The 17,606-nt window shown below is 37.7% G+C and overlaps 1 protein-coding gene across 1 annotated transcript in view; it reads right to left on the bottom strand.

The window, feature by feature from the left end:
- CHSY3 (chondroitin sulfate synthase 3) overlaps positions 1-17,606 on the bottom strand; it is a 278,221-nt gene that overhangs the window by 30,660 nt on the left and 229,955 nt on the right. The gene's annotated exons all lie outside the window — the stretch shown is intronic.

The following is a 17,606-nucleotide window of genomic DNA, read 5'->3' as shown; positions in this document are numbered from 1 at the left end:
ATCATGGACATATATACACTGCCAAACGTAAAATAGATAGCTAGTGGGAAGCAGCTGCATAGCACAGGGAGATGAGCTCGGTGCTTTGTGACCACTTAGAGGGGTGGGATAGGGAGGGTGGGAGGGAGACACAAGAGGGAGGGGATATGGGGCTATATGTATATATATAGCTGATTCACTTTATTATAAAGCAGAAACTAACACACCGTTGTAAAGCAATTATACTCCAATAAATATGTGAAAAAAAAAAAAGGAATAGTGATTGAATATCACAGAGAGCCCATAGTTTATGCTCCCTGGAAAGTAATAATAAAAACAACCAGGAGTTTGTTCCTCTCTCTGGAGCTGTCCCTGGTATTCCCTCTAAAGGTTTAACTGTAGCTGTGGTGAAACCTCTCTATTGGCCACAACCCCCACCCTGTAGCCCTACCCTCGTTTGCCAAGTTAGCAACACCACCTAGATGAGCACCTTCCTAACAACTGAAGATTCCTTTCTGGATGCACAGAGTTGAAGCCAGTGTAGGTTTCTTCTAGCCACTGTTAGGGGTGCGTTTAATGAGATAGAAAGGAGGTTTCCATGAATCTTGCCCTTTGTGAGAATAAAAGAATCAAAACTCTCTCTAGCTCAGAGACAAGAAGCATCTCCAAATGCAGTAGACACCAGGAGAGCATGGAGTAGGTGCTCGCCAAACTGTTTAATGGATTTTGAAAGAATAAAGCAAGAGGCAAAGGGAGGAACTTAGAAGGGGAAGGAGACAGGCATCTGAGAAAAAATGAGGCCCAAAGCGCCCAGAGATGGATGGGCCTTTGATAGGAGAAAAGATATTTCCTGTGTTAAAATAAGAGGGAATGAGGAGAAAGGGGGTGCAGATGCAGGCAGGACTGAGGATCGGGTGGTGGCAAGATAAGGGACTGCCCGTAGTAAAACTTCTAAGTAACTACTTGTAAGTAAGGGGCGTATTGGGAGATGGTCAGAGAACTCGCTTGTTCACAATTTAACTCTGCTTGGTTGAAATGAGTAAATCTGTCGTTCTAATTTTCATAATCTTTCCTGGAATAAAAATAGGATGCAAAACTCAATCTGTTCCCGATTTAGATCCAAACTGGAATGAAAGGTTTGACAGAAATCATCTTCTAAGATGAAGTTGGTGCTAAATGGTGCTAACGAATCTCAAAATAAAGTATCTCCAAAAACATATGCCTCCTTTTTCTGAAAGCAGGGTGACACCTTCAAACTCTTTTCAAACCACTGTGCTGCCTATGATTTTGGGGGAAAAAACTCAAGCCTACTAATAGGGAGTTTTTAGTTGGAAATATTCCATGTCACATTAGACAGGCACTTCTACCAAGAAGCTGTCCCATGGTAATGTCGCCAGTAACAGATTACGTTGGATGCGTTTCTTGGCTGATTTATAGCAATCACTGATGCCCATCCCTGCTCTCCCTTGCCCTTCAATCACTACCAGTATCCTAAGCCTCACCACTCACATGTCTAGTCATGTGTACAAAATTGCTGTAATAAGTATAACTGACATATGCTAATTCAGTTGTTTAAAGTTATTAGATTTAATTTGCCATCTTACAGAGAAAATTCATATTACATAATTAAGACACTGCATTCAAGCATTTATTTCATTTATTTATTATGCTTCAAGTGAAAGGGTTAAAAAGGATAAAGGAGAGGAAATACAATATGTAAAAGAAAAGTGCCTATAACTTAAAGTCATCTTAATAGCAACTTCTGTGTGAAACATGCTTTAAAACATCTTAATAGAGAATTAAGGAATAATATCTTGTAATATACTGAAAATCTGACTACAATTTTCTCTTTCTCTTTTTACACTTAAGTGATACTTTCCAGGTACATGTTGTGAAAGCTTCAGGACAAACTTTGAACTCATCTGTACTTTCCTTTATGAAATATCACCAATTAGAAAATTCATTCCCCTGATTAATGGCTGCCCCGATTTAGAAATTAAAGGTCATTCAGCTCTTTTGAGCACATCTTGTCTAAGCCCCCATCCCTCTAAACTGAGACCCTGACATTAAAATTTACTAGGTGCTCTTGTCGGCCATAAAGAACTCTAGGAAATTTAACATAGGATCAATCCTATTGTTATGTGATTCTTTAAGAATAAGACAGCATCAGAGCAAATGGTAGAGCTGAGCTGCAAACTCTGGTAAGTCAGACTCCAAAGGCATGCTCCTGCCACTCACTCTACCAGTCAAACGACTTTAATGATTAGGATTTGGTACCTTCCTGGTTAACTGACTTACTGCTTGAACAGATCTGACTCAGAAAACTTTTCTCTACTGAAGTCTTTGGCCCTTTAAGTCTTTTTTTTTTTTTTTTTTTTTTTTCCTTGCGTTATGCGGGCCTCTCACTGTTGTGGCCTCTCCCATTTGCGGAGCACAGGCTCCGGATGCACAGGCTCAGTGGCCATGGCTCACGGGCCCGGCCGCTCCGCGGCATGTGGGATCCTCCCGAAACGGGGCACGAACCCGCGTCTCCTGCATCGGCAGGCGGACTCTCAAGCACTGCGCCACCAGGGAAGCCCGGCCCTTTAAGTCTTAACTGCTGGTGTTAATTCTAACATCTACTCTTCTAGTGCCAAACGCAGCTTCTTCCATACGACATCCCTTCACGTGAAAGACGGCTCTGATTGATTGCCTGCTGCAATGCAGCCTAAATAGATCCCATTGGCACAATAGTTACTCACCTCTAGACATGGTTCTGCTGGATTTTAGTCCTCTTAAAGTATAAGAACCAAAACTAAAAACTCAACCGCACTCCCAGGGTGGCCTGATCAGCACAGCATTCCATGTGACTCATTGTCTTGGCCTTTTGAAAATTTACTCTATACTCATGTTCTCTTAACTAACACTTACGCTCTTAATCTTCACAGGGTTCTCAAACATGATGTGCTTGCTGTCCATCCCTCCACCCGAGCCACTGATAAGAACCAGAGAGAAAGAAGTCAACTCTGGGTAGCTTGCCAACAAAGCTCTCTCTTTCCATTGACACTTAACGTCATCATTTGCATGTCTGGGGACCACAAGTCAACATCAATCATGGACTTGTGTTTGAATCTAAGCCTCCCTTTGAATCAGCCAAGTGATCTGCACAAGGAATTTAACCCATACATTGCAGTTTTCTAAATTCTCAAATTGGGAATGGCAGTACCTCCTCATAGGCATCTTAGCAATGACTCTGTAGATTCTAAGATCATTTTCATGCAGAGTAGATGCTCAATAAAAAGTACTTCCTTGCTGTTAAAAAAATTTTTTTCCATGATATTGTCACAGAGATGAGCGTCAGAAAAGCCTGTTGCTCCAGTTTCGGTCAAGAGTTCTCCATGCAATGCCACCTGCTTGCACATGGCAGACCTAGTTCATGTAGTAATCAACTAAACTCTCTAATGATTTGTCCCTTCACTACTTTAGCAAAACTATCTTTGCATTTACTAACATTAAGCGTCCTCTGAGCACTGGGTGCAGGGGCACTGATGCTCAGAGTGCGATATGTGTGATCTCCTAGGCTGGTGCTAGGAATCCACTCCAGGATGACTCTGCCTTGTTATATTTCCCCAATCAAATAACTCAGCTTCTGTCATCTCACTTTTCTGCTCTGTAAAATAGTGTTAATGGTATTGACCCATCTCACATGGTCAATGAAGAAATGCTAATTAATGTTCACAAAACCCTTTGAAAACCTTTTGAAAACATAAACTGCTATTTAAAGGCTAAATATATGTATTCAGCAGAGGACAAGTGTAACTTGGGATTAACATGCCCTAAATGCTGAGCCTCCCCTTGCTCAAAGTGGAAAGCCTTACTAACAACCTGACACCTGCTCAAAATCCATACTTCTTCTCTCACTCTATTTTGAAGCAACACAATTTTTATGGATTTTGTGACTGAAAGCTAGAAATAAGCAATAACTTGAATGTCTCTCTTTTTAAAAGGTGGAGGATATACTTTCAAGGACTGTCAGAAAGAGAAGTTACTAAATTGCTTGGGGAGGAAAATGACTCCAGGTAGAATATGATATGCTAAGAAATCTGACAGTTCAAGACTTTTCCGTAAAAACTCAATAGTACTGATAAGGTTTAACTGCACTCTTCTCATGCAATAAGATCCATTGATTTGGATTAACGGATACAGCCTGCTCTCACATTCTAAACTGTCAGGGTAAGAAAACATTTTGAGACTGCAAAATAGATTAGGAGTGTAAAATGATTCAAAAACAAGAGACCACACAAGCCGTCTGAGCCTTCTGCTAAGGCAGCTCTTACCAGAGCTGAACAGCTGCCTAGCAGAATCTCACTAACGCACTGGTACCCCAGGAATTAGGTGGCAGGCTTCACAGGCCTCTGAAAAGGAAGTTGCTAAATATTCCTCCAAATGACTTTTTACCAACTTGTCCACCATCCGTTGCTTGGAGGATATAAAGAACATAATGCCGAAACCATCTGGAAACGTTTTAGAGTTGTCTTTTCACCCCACCAGGGGCCTGTGGCAGGATTTGCATTTTTAAGGCTTTTCGACTTTAAACAGTTAATCATCTTAGAGGATAGGGATGTGCAAAGCTGGCAGTGTTTCTTAGGAGACTTGATAGAAACTCAGTAAAAAGAAATGATCTTAGAGGATAGGGATGTGCAAAGCTGGCAGTGTTTCTTAGGAGACTTGATAGAAACTCAGTAGAGGAAAAGAAATGTTTTCAGTTTGAAGTGGAAGGTTGCATTAAACATGAAATAAACACTCTTTCCTGTGCTGCCAGAGTCTAAAAATAGGCACTTGAACAGATTTTGAAGTGCCATTTTATGCTTTCTCCAATGAAGCCACTGGCACTATTAGCCTGATTACTATGCAAGGAGAGGGCCAGATGGCTTGCCCTTGAACTGAAATCAAAGGGCCTTCTTCATGTGAGTACTTTTTCAAAGTGAGGGCTTCCTAAATACGTAAAGGTCTCATGTTCAGTATACAAAGGGAATCCACTGGCCCATCACAAACTTACTCTCCAGAGCCCAGTAGGCGGTTTTCTCAGCATACTGAATAATTACAAGCAAAGTTAAGTAAAGTCATGGAAATGCCTCCTTCAGCCCTTATCTTCAGATTACAGTGTGTCCCAGAGAGGCAGTTTCCCACTTAACCAATATCAAATTCTCTATTAAAGGATCAAATATGTTGGACTTGCACTCAAGGCCTTGCCTTGGAGCTTGTTAGAGATAAAGACTCTTACGCCTCACACTGGACCTACAGAGTCTGAAGCTGCAGTTTCACAAGATTCCCAAGTGACCTGGACGCAAGTTAAAGTTTTAGGTGCACAGGGTTAGTCACTTTCGACCTAATTCTCTGTCTCCCTAGGAAGATCTCCAACTCCCTTAGTAGTCCTATTGTATTATCTCGCAGTCCCTCCTGCAACAATACTGAATAAAAAAGAATTTAATCTGAGAGTCACAAAGCCATACCACATTAACACCTCATGTCAAAGTTAAAGAATATGCTGTTATTTATTGAACATTTACTATGCACATTTCATTCAGAAATGAAACAGACACGCTCTCAACCCAAAGAGCTCACAATGTCTAGACACATATGAACAACCACGAGCCTCAATGAAAAGACACAGAGAAATATGGCATTTAAGTCTAAGACTTTGTGAACAGCAAGACTAAGAGTATATGAGGGTTCATGGAGATTCAGAGTAAAATGATTTGGGGTTAGATATGATGTTTTGCACTCCATTCTAAGGCATCTGGAATTTAAATCAGGGGGTGGGGCACAAATTTTAATACTTACAAGAGTCAGGAGCGAATGGCAGAAGGGGATTAAGGGAAAAGGTATTTGCCCTATGTCAAAGGACTATTCCTTAAACGTAATGTGTTAGGCCCAGTGTTGTCATACCTTCTGATTTTTAAAAAGAGCCAGAAATCCAAACATGTATGGTGTGTGCAATCTCCTAATGTTTAAATGCTGGCTACAACAATGACAACAAAACCAGGAATGAATGGACCAAACAAAACACCTTTGTAGGCTGAAGTCTTCAACCTCTACTTGAAAATCTAGGGTATTTTGACCCACCAGAGGCTTGACAGCCGCCACACAGGTGAGGTTCCATGAAGAATAAGACTGTGTTACTTCCAGAGGCAAACAGCAGGAGGAAGCACAGTGCGATGTGTGCTGAAGTAGAATCCTGCCTGCAGGTGCAAGGAGCTGTGATTGAAAAAGGGACTAATTTCCCAGCGCAAGAGGAAAGGCTTCCCAGATTGGGGATTATGAGTGGAAGTTTCAAGAATCAAAAGGGGGCTTCCCTGGTGGCGAAGTGGTTAAGAATCTGCCTGCCAATGCAGGGGACACGGGTTTGAGCCCTGGTCTGGGAAGATCCCACATGCCGCGGAGCAACTAAGCCCGTGCGCCTAGAGCCTGTGCTCCGCAACAAAAGAAGCCACCACAATGATGAAGCCTGCACACCGCAACGAAGAGCAGCTCCCGCTCGCTGCAACTGGAGAAAGCCTGTGCACAGCAACGAAGACCCAATGCAGCCAAAAAAAAAAAAAAAAAAAGAATCAAAAGGTGTGAAGAAAAAGGGAAGAGAGATAAGGGGAGAAAATACTCCAGGTGAGAAAACTGAACTTGCAAAACTTAAAGGTTGCAGAGAGGATGATGAAACATCCCGCACGTTTCAATGAAACATGAAGGTTCAGAAGAATGAAGAGGAGAGTATACAAAGTCAACAAATTTGCTTAATTTTCAGTAGTTGATGAATAATGTCATGTGATTTCCTCTCAACAATGACCGTTCTCCATGCTGAGACAAGAAAATTAGGGAATTTTCTGTTATCAGTAGTTGCTTTTCTGTGATGTGTCTTTGATTTGACCTGGGCTATAGAGAAAATGCACATAGAAGTAAGAATGTTATAATATACTATTGCACCAGATATCGACTCATATGGCTTAGGCTAACAAGAAGTTTATAACAATTCCTTCAGTTTTCAGAAATTACTGAAGGGGAGCAGAATTTGCCTCTCCAAAATCTGCCCCTTTGACACAGGATTAACTTAGAGCTAGTTATTTTTAAGAAAGAGCAGATATAGGAAAAGTTCTGAAAACCAAGTAGAAGTTACCCTTTTGTAAGAGACATTTACATTTACAAGGGAAATCTCCATTTGCAAGGGTGTCTCCCTCTCTGTACCTCTGAAAAGGAGGATGACTAAATGTCGAGAAACCCTTAGCAATGGAAAAAGCAGAACTTAAATCTGTATAACCACCTTGTCCTTGTTTTCTGTACTTTTCCTGGTAACCTCCCATAACTGGCCTCCTCTCGCAACATCTTCCTTTGTCTTTAGCTGGAGATGGTATTTAAGGTGGTGGCTTGGGCCATTTTGGGGAGTCACTTAGTTCTCCTGGATCTCTCCCATGTATACAAGAGGTATGCCTGTTATTAAACTTCTATTTGCTATTCTCCTGCTAATCTGTCTTTTATTATAGGGGGTGAGGGTGAGTGTGGGAGTGGGTCTCAGCCAAGAATGTAAAAGGTAGAGGGAAAATTATTTTGCCTCCCTTAACTTACCAAGAAATGAAAGAAAGGCTTTTAACAGATGTTCAGTGGGCATTAAATATTATCAATCAAGCTGACTTCATATTTCTTCCTAAACAGCTTTTAACAACAGCTGTGATTCTTCTATTTGCTGCTTTTTAAGGGAAACTTTTATGTCTATTGCTATATCTGTAATTTTAATTGTAAGGATTCCATCTGTGATTTTAAATTATCTATTTAACCTCCAATGTTAGCAAAAGAGCATTGATTAGGAACTTAAATAACTCTCCCCCTCTTACTCACCATCATGGAACTGACAGGAAAAATTTTTAATGCTCTTTGGTGAAGAAAAAAACTCAACACAAAAATATCTACAAAAAATTACAGGAAGAAGAGAAATGATGAAATTTATTAGAGTAGTAAAACATGCTGTTAAGCTTATTTAATTTTTCAATGTGTGTTCTGGAAATCATTAATGCAGTCAGTCTGCAGCTGCTTCTTTTTGAATACAGAGTGTTAGAATGGGAAGACGACAGCTTTCATGGCAAGTCAACGATTTTGGTTATGTCACAAGGTTTGCAAATTACTCTGGCCTCAAATATTTTGCAATTATTTCTTCATAATAAATATTAGAAGTAAATGCCTGCTAGTGAGAACCTACTATATAGCACAGGGAACTCTACTTGATGCTCTGTGGTGACCTAAATGGGAAGGAAATCCAAAAAAAAGAGGGGATATATGTATACGTATAGCCGATTCACTTTGCTGTTCAGCAGAAACTAACACAACATTGTAAAGAAACTATACTCCAATAAAAATAAAAAAAGAACATCAAAATATTTTAGAATTGTCTTTATAAAGAAAATCTTATTAAAAAACACTATTGGCAAAAGGAGGAATATGAAAACAATAGGAATATACATGACAACTAGTAAAATAGAAAATGGAATATAAATATCATACTAAAATGTGAACTAATAAAATGCAATATCACTTGTTTAAATTTAAAAAAAGAAATAAATGCCTGGACCAATGGGTTTTATTTGAGTTTTTAAATTTAAAAGCTTTTAAAAATTTGAACCACTTAACTGAGGTATGACTGACATGTAAAAAGCTATATATATTTAGCATATACGATTTATGAGTTTGTGGACAGGTATACATCCATGGAACCATCACCACCGTCAAGGCCATAGATATAGCCATCACCTCCCAAAGGCTTCTCCCATCCCTGCTGTTATTGTTAGACTATTATTATTATTATTGGCCTATGTGTGTGTAGTGTGTAATGTATATTAAGGGCACTTAACATAAGAACTACCCTCTGGGACCAGTAGTTTTTAAACTTCAGTGTGAAGATGCTGCTGGGAGTAGGGTGCTTGTTAAAACATGCAGATTTCCAGGCCTTATCTGAAGACAGTATGATTCTGATTTTTCAAAAGAGTCCTAAGTGATTCTGATGCAAATGGTCCCAGAATTACATTTTAAATGATGCTAGGGTGATGATGCACTGAATGTCTGGCCCACCAGAATCTTCAAGGAAATTTAAAATTTCTGAGATGTATCCACAGTGACCATGCCAATGAACACGAGCTCCATGAGGGGATGGACTTGTCTGATTTGTTCACAGTCACATACCCAGTGCTGAGATCAGCACCTGGCACAGAGAGGGCACTCCATTACCATTTGCTGTGTGAATTCATGAAAGAATGAAATGACCATGTCAGCACTTGCTTCCTAAATTCCATGCCCTTCCCTTGGTCCTCTGTCTCACACCAACCATCAGTCAGGTAAAGGACTCATGTCACAACCTGCTCATCAAAACAGGCACTTGCAGGCTCAGAATGATGACATTCTTAAAAGTCATCATCAGCAGTCTTGAAAACTGTTATGTTGATTAGAGTTTTCTTCTTTGCCCACTCACAAAAATGAGAATGTATCTGACAGACCTGTAAACACCTGGGTGAATCACGATGAATCAGCATCCACATTCCAAATGCATTCTCTAACATATCACATGAAATATGGTACCCATAGTCCTAGTAAAATGAGTGGGCCTGAATGATACTGAACTACAGAGGTCCTTTTTTTTCAGACCTTGTGAGCGTGTGAAATGTTTCTGCATTAGCTATCATGCTCTGAGACCAATTTGGTGTGGTGTTGCAACTGGATCTAGAGGTGATGGGGGTGTGGAGAGACCCACATAAACACATGATTTCTTTTACAAAATCTTTTATTTATCTAGGGCACATGGAAATATTTCTATGAAAACTTCAAGTTCCATAAAATACGAGGAAGAAACCAATAGAGCTGAAAGTTTTATTCCTTCTTAGAGATTCAGAAGAGATAGAAAACCCATGGCATTAACCACTGGAGCAGATCCAGTGCTCCTTCAAATGTGCTTTTCGTTTGTAAGGACATAAGCACTAATGCAGTTTATTTATTTTATTTTATTTTTAACATCTTTATTGGAGTATAATTGCTTTACAATGGTGTGTTAGTTTCTGCTTTATAACGAAATGAATCAGTTATACATATACATATGTTCCCATATCTCTTCCCTCTTGCATCTCCCTCCCTCCCTCCCACCCTCCCTATACCACCCTTCTAGGTGGTCACAAACCACCGAGCTGATCTCCCTGTGCTATGCAGCTGCTTCCTACTAGTTATCTATTTTACGTTTGGTAGTGCATATATGTCCATGCCACTCTCTCACTTTGTCATAGCTTACCCTCCTGAGAAAACCATAATTCAAAACCAGTCATGTACCAAAATGTTCATTGCAGCTCTATTTACAATAGCCAGGACATGGAAGCAACCTAAGTGTCCATCAACAGATGAATGGAAAAAGAAGATGTGGCACATATATACAATGGAATATTACTCAGTCATAAAAAGAAACGAAATTGAGTTATTTGTAGTGAGGTGGATGTACCTAGAGTCTGTCATACAGTGAAGTCAGTCAGGAAGAGAAAAACAAATACCGTATACTAATGCAGTTTAGAGTTCTGACCGAGGTCCTAATTTATCCTGTAAGTTAGCATATTTAGGATGAATGTTCACAGTGCTCTTAACACCATAGCTAAAAGAACTCCTTCTGAGACCACTTTAGCTCTAAATATCGTGTAATCATTAGAGTTCTCTTGATAGTATATATTCAAGTGTTCATGGTTATTTATCAATACTGGTTGACTGAACACTTCTCTGCTTATCAATATTATTTTCAATGGTTTCTCTAGCACACTACTTCTATTTTTCATTTTAAAATAATAAATACTTACTTTACAAAATTTGGGAAATATAAAAAAAGTTGTCAAAAAATACCCATACTGGGCTTCCCTGGTGGCGCAGTGAAGAGTCCGCCTGCCGATGCAGGGGACGCGGGTTCGTGCCCTGGTCCGGGAGGATCCCACATGCCGCGGAGCGGCTGGCCCTGTGAGCCATGGCCGCTGGGCCTGCACGTCCGGAGCCCGTGCTCCGCAACGGGAGAGGCCACAACAGTGAAAGGCCCGCGTTCCGCACAAAAACAAACAAACAAACAAAAAAAACCCCCATATTTCCAAAATCACATGATAATCACCATTAATATTTTATATACAATACTTTCAATATTTTTTATATATTTGTATATAGTTGTATATAAGGCATATGCAACTTCATAGTCTACTTTTAAAGTTAGCTATTTCAAATAATTCATAAACATCATCTTAATAGCTGTATACAAATTTCAACCATAATTTATATTTAAAAATTACTGTAATGTCCCACTTCCTTAAAGGAACTTAGACATAGATACTGATACTTTTTAGCAATAAATGCACAGCAGCAACTCTGTGCAACTCCAATTCTGGGAAATAGATCTGACCCTTATCACACCAGGCTTTTTGACCATAATGCAGTTCTCATTCTTTATACACTCAATCAGTCCTAACATAATAATCTGTCATAATGAGGAGCCATTATATGTGCAGCTAAAATGCTGGATGCTTTAGAAGTTAAAGACATTTTAACTGGAACTTCAGAAATGGAATATCACCTTCTAGTAACATTAAGCAAAGCACTTAATCTTTCTATGACTTGATTTCTAATTTCTTTTAAAAAAGGAAAATAATGTATAAATGAAGATAAAGCAAATTAACAGTGGTACTGACTACTGGAAATAAATAAAGCTCAGCTATTAAAATCACAATTCAAATATCCTTCAAAGACTGGCTCATAGACCTCTGTCTGTATCTGAGAAAAATAGGATCTCAGCCCGTACCATGAAAACGTCAATCATAGGCCAAGATTTGTTGTGGAAAGATGCTCTCTAAACAAAGGTGTTCACCTTTTAGCATCTCTGGATCTCAGCTGCATTATCTGAAAATGGAGCAAACAGTACTATCATTAGATAACAATATGTGAAATCTTTTGAGGTTTTAGGAAGATTTTTCTGTGTTCTAAAGTACCATTACTTATATTAAAAGTCATTAAAAGTGCCATTAGCAAATATGGAAGTGCTTCTGAATATTTTTCAGCTTGGAAAAAATATCTTCATAGAAGAAACACCTTACGAATCTCTTAAGCAATAGTGACCTAAGGTCACCTATGAATCATTCCCACCAGTGTCTAGATATCCTTAGACTGACTTAAAAAAAAGAAGATATAGCAATGTAAAGGTGTCCTTCTGATGTTTATTTTGTGACATTACTTTTCCCTGAATATAAAGGTAATACTTAATTTCCTACATTATTTGTGGGAGTGCAAAATTGGTTCCACGACTGTGGAAAAGTGTTTGGTAGTATCCAATATAGATAAGTATATGTATATCCCATGACCATTGATTCTACTCCTTGGTATATGAAACAATTATAATACATATCTTCACCAAAAGGCATGTATAACATTCTTCATAAGAGCAATAGTATGTATTATAATAGCTGCCAACAGTAGCAATAGTCCCAAATTGGAAACAGTCCAAATATTTATCAACCAGTAGCATGAATGAATGTATTGGGTTGGCCAGAAAGCTTGTTTGGGGTTTTCCACAACATCTTATGGAAAAACCTGAATGAACTTTTTGGCCAACCCTATATCATGTGAATGAACAAACCATAACTCATAGTTATGAGTAACATAGTTATGAGTAACATCGTAGGTTACTCTCACAAACGTAATGCTGAATGACAGAAGCCAGATACAAAAAAGCATATACTATATGAATTCATGCATTTAAAATTCAAATGGCTGAGATTAATTTGGCCTGTCTTAGAACTCTTGTTACCTTAGTGGGTCTTTTAAGGTTCTTTTGTTTTATGTTTGGCTTATTTTTCCTAGTAAATTCAGTATTATGTCTTGCAACTACAACTTTCTCACATTTACTAACTCTGGAGGATTATTCCCTTTCTGTTTCAGCTGATGAATTCAAACTAGTGTCATCAGACCAGCTGTGACAATGATCAAAGGAAAGAAATAGTCTGAAGGAAGAACTAGCTAGCTCTTTATGCTTAGCAATCACAGGACTTTTATCTACAAAAATTTTCTCTCTGCTGTAAGAATTTTTTTTTTTTTTAGTAGACACACGGAAATCATAGCAATGCCTATTAGTGAGAAAACAGCATTAACAAATGATAGATTGTTTGTTGAGGCTTAACACATTTCCAAATATTTATAGAAGACAGAATGCAGGGCCAGTTTCAGGTACACTATTTCTGTTTCTTTCACGGTGGCTCCCTTTCCTCTTTCTGTCCACCCCACTCCCTGTCGTCTCCTGTGCTCTGACTGATGAGAAATCCTAAATTCCACTCACATATCATCATTTGATTCTGCCCTATCTCCTGGAGCACGGCCCCTCTGGTACAACTGAAAACTCATGAAAGCAACTATTAAGGGGAAGACCACTGAATTTCTACCCTTGGAAAGTGGAGATTTGAGACTTTCAACCAGATGGTCTAGAAGATCTTCACACATTTAACAGCAGCAGCAACTGCCAGGATAATTTTTGCCCAGAAACAGCTTTCAAAGTAAGATTTTGATGATCTTGAGTTTATGCTTTCATTTGTCTGTTGATGTTATGTAATTAATTCCTACAACAACAACAACAAAACCCTTTAAAACCAGATGGATTTTGATGTCTCACTTCAAAATAATTTCCTCAGATTTAATCACATTGAAATATTTTACTTCCTATTTAGCTAAAAAGTAACATTTCAGAAAAGAGAGGTTTCAATTTTTCAATTGGAAAAGAAAAATTATAAACAAAAGGCCAAGATTCTCACATCAGATATTAAATGTTTGAGAGCCAGCAAATAAAATCATAGCTACCTAATGAAGTCACGATTTATTTTAAATAAATGAAATCATTGCATATACATATTTGTGAGTTTCAAAGTACTCTAAGATCCCTATCTCCTCAGTCTGTGGCTTGGCCATATGAGCCAGTGTCTAAATAAGAATCAGGAAATACTGATTGCTAGTCTAGTGATGTGAAAACAATACTACTATTGGAATGTTTTAAAAAAGGTTTCAAAACCCTGTCACTGCACCTGACTTCATAACTAAATGTTGTGAAAAGCAGTTACACTTTTCAGATGAGGTCTGTTATAAACACAATCATTGGCTAAAAATTTGTGTTAAAGTCATACTCAGAATGGATCAAAGACCTAAATGTAAGGCCAGACACTATAAAACTCTTAGAGGAAAGCATAGGCAGACACTCTTTTACATAAACTGCAGCAATATCTTTTTTGATCTACCTCCTAGAGTAATAAAAATAAAAACAAAACTAATCAAATGGGACCTAATTAAACTTAAAAGCCTTTGTATAGCAAAGGAAACCATAAACAAAAAGACAACCCACAGAATGGGGGAAAATATTTGCAAATGAAGCGACCAACAAGGAATTAATCTCCAAAATATACAAGCAGCTCATGCAGCTCTACATCAAAAAAACAAACAACCCAATCAAAAAATGGACAGAAGATCTAAATAGACATTTCTCCAAAGAAGACATACAGATGGCCAGAAAGCACATGAAAAGATGCTCAACATCACTAGTTATCAGATAAATGCAAATCAAAACTTACAATGAGCTGTCACCTCACACCAGTCAGAATGGCCATCATCAAAAACAATAAATGCTGGAGAGGGTGGAGACAAAAGGGAATCCTCCTACACTGTTGGTGGGAATGTAAATTGGTATAGTCACTATGCAGAGCAGTATTCCTTAAATATTGTTCAGAACAGAACCTGGAGAATAGGTCCCTTAAAAAACTAAAATGGAACTAACATATCATCCAGCAATCCCACTCCTGGGCATATATCCAGAGAAAACCATAATTCGAAAAGATATATGCACCCCAATGTTCATTGCAGCACTATTTACAATAGTCAAGACATGGAAGCAACCTAAATGTTCATTGACAGAATGGATAAAGAAGATGTACATATATACAGTGGAACATTACTCAGCCATAAAAAAGAACAAAATAATGCCATTTGTAGCAACATGGATGGACCTAGAGATTATCATACTGAGTGAAGTAAGTTAGACAGAAAAAGACAAATATCATATGATATCACTCATATGTGGAATCTAATTTTAAAAATGATACAAATGAACTTATCTACAAAATAGACTCACAGATTTTGAAAACAAACCTATGGTTACCAAAGGAGAAACGTGGGGTAGGGGAGGAATAAATTAGGAATTTGGGATTAACATACACACTACTATATATAAAATAGGTGATGAACAAAGACCTACTGTATAGCACAGGGAACTCTACTCAATATTCTGTAATAACCTATATGGGTAAAGAATCTGAAAAAGAATGAATATATGTATATGTATAACTGAATCACTTTGCTGTACATCTGAAACTAACACAACATTGTAAATCAACTACACTCCAACAAATTAAAAAAAAATAAAATCACAGTATTAAGCATTCTAGTAATATAGAATCTTTAAAATATTATCTTTTGCTTCCAGTTGCTCCACAATAGTCAGCATCTATTATGATGACACCCCTAATGATTCTTGTGAGTGTTCTTTGCCGTATTTCAAACGTATAATACTCAAGTAGAACTGCATGGTTTTGATATTCTGCTGTAAAAAATCAGAAGGCAGCCGCATGTTCCCATTAGCAGGACAGAAGAAAACCTCTTAAACTCAAAATAAAGATCCTATTCTAAAAAACTGTTTTTGTGTAGATTTTCTAACAAAGTGTTGCTCTTATCTATTATGGCTGACAGTTTTTTGCCTGACCAGCTTTTTAGGCTTCAGTTGAAGATGTAAGGCTGTCACATTCCTTCTGACCTGTAGCTCACACTAAGACTTCAACATCCTGCCAAAGAATGACAGAGCCCACACAGCTCACTCTGAGTTTCTGAACTTCAGAAAGTGAGAAATATCATCACCTGTTGTTATCTCTGCTTCTCTATTCAAGGTTGGTTCCCATGTGTCTTGCCCAAGGCACCTTCTTGAGCCAACTGATGACTAGCCTTGGCGGAATCACTGTTTTGGATAGATTTCTTTTGATAGTCTCATTACTGCTCTACTTGAACAAAAGGGATTCAATTCCAACAGGAACTGTATGAGCTCCTGAGTTAATATATCCTCATCTCATACATCATGACTATTTTAGCAATATCTTGCTGACTGCTAAATTAGATTAAGGGTTTATTCTCTATGTGGCCTCTATTATCTCTGTTACATTATCTTGGCCAGCGATTATGAAATGGAGACAAATAGGAACATATATATTACATATGATTACTCCTTAAAAGATAGTGTTTAAAAAGGGTGCTGACTTAGGACTATGATTTAACAGGTTATATTTTAATATGGATTAGTCTACCTGTTTTGGATCTGCAAGTAAAAATAACATAAATGCTAACCTTGGAAAGTTTTTCACCATAAAACAAAATCTCAACCTGTTATTTATCATCATTGTTAACAAAAATGCATCTTTCGCAAGCACAAATTAAGAGGGAACTTTCATTTATCCCTCTCTTAGAAGACCGTAAACCACTTTCCATACTGTGAAAATTCATTCATTTGACAAATATTAATTAAGCACCAATACACACCATGCACCATACCAGACTAGGTATATAGAGGCAAACTCAGTGATGTGAAAACAGCCTAGTGGAAAGTCTCAAGGGCCATTTTCCTTTTATTTTCATATAGCTGATTTCAGAATCTTAGGAAGATTATCAATGTTATAAAATCAGTTAACTCTTTCAGTTAACATATTTTGGTTCAAATCCATGTGAGTAAATGAAAGTGATTATTAAACATAAAAGTTCTCAAGACCCCTTTCTGTCTATCTCTGGAGAACAGATAATTGCACATAATTAACCCTATAGAGTTTTTGAAGCATATTCCATTCAAAAATAGCTACAGTGATAACCCTGCTGACTTGACTTCCTAAGGAAAAGATTAATGGCTGTTTGAGAAAAATTTTGGAATTATAGCTACAATAGAGGTCTTTGATCCAGGATTCCTTTCCAAATGCCCATCCCTCTCCAGGATCTCTGTTTTCCTTATGAAATTCTCATTTTAATTAAAAAAAAAAAAGATTAGTGAAGAGAGAAAGAATAAGAAGGTGTTCTGGAAATACTGCATACAAAGATTTCTTCAAGAAGTTCTGCTTTAGGAATATTTTATGTATATAGGCTATTTTAAATGAAAATATATAGGCTAGGGAGGTTATACATATTATCTATACTATATATTATGTATCTCTCTCATATATATATACACACACACACACACATATGAGCAGGCAGCAAGGCTGACTTGATGCTGGACTAATAGCATATATATATATATATATATATATATATATGTATATATGTATATATGTATGTATACAGAGAGAGAGAGTGAGTTTGAGTCTTGGCTGAATCAATATTTTGGATGTTTTCCTTTGATATTTTCATCATTTCTCTAACTGAACAAAAGGGAAGATCTATTTATACCTATATCATCTATTTGCGCATTTCAACTAATCTTTAGTCCCTAGGGTTTTTAAGTAAAGAATAAATTGCCTGTGTGATAATGTACTTTTTTTTTTTTTTCT

This window comes from Lipotes vexillifer, unplaced genomic scaffold (genome assembly GCF_000442215.2).
Source record: "Lipotes vexillifer unplaced genomic scaffold, Lipotes_vexillifer_v1.1 scaffold44, whole genome shotgun sequence".
Classification (NCBI taxonomy): domain Eukaryota; kingdom Metazoa; phylum Chordata; class Mammalia; order Artiodactyla; family Lipotidae; genus Lipotes; species Lipotes vexillifer.
Note: the sequence above shows the minus strand (reverse complement) of the source record. Positions and strands in the feature narration are given on the sequence as shown.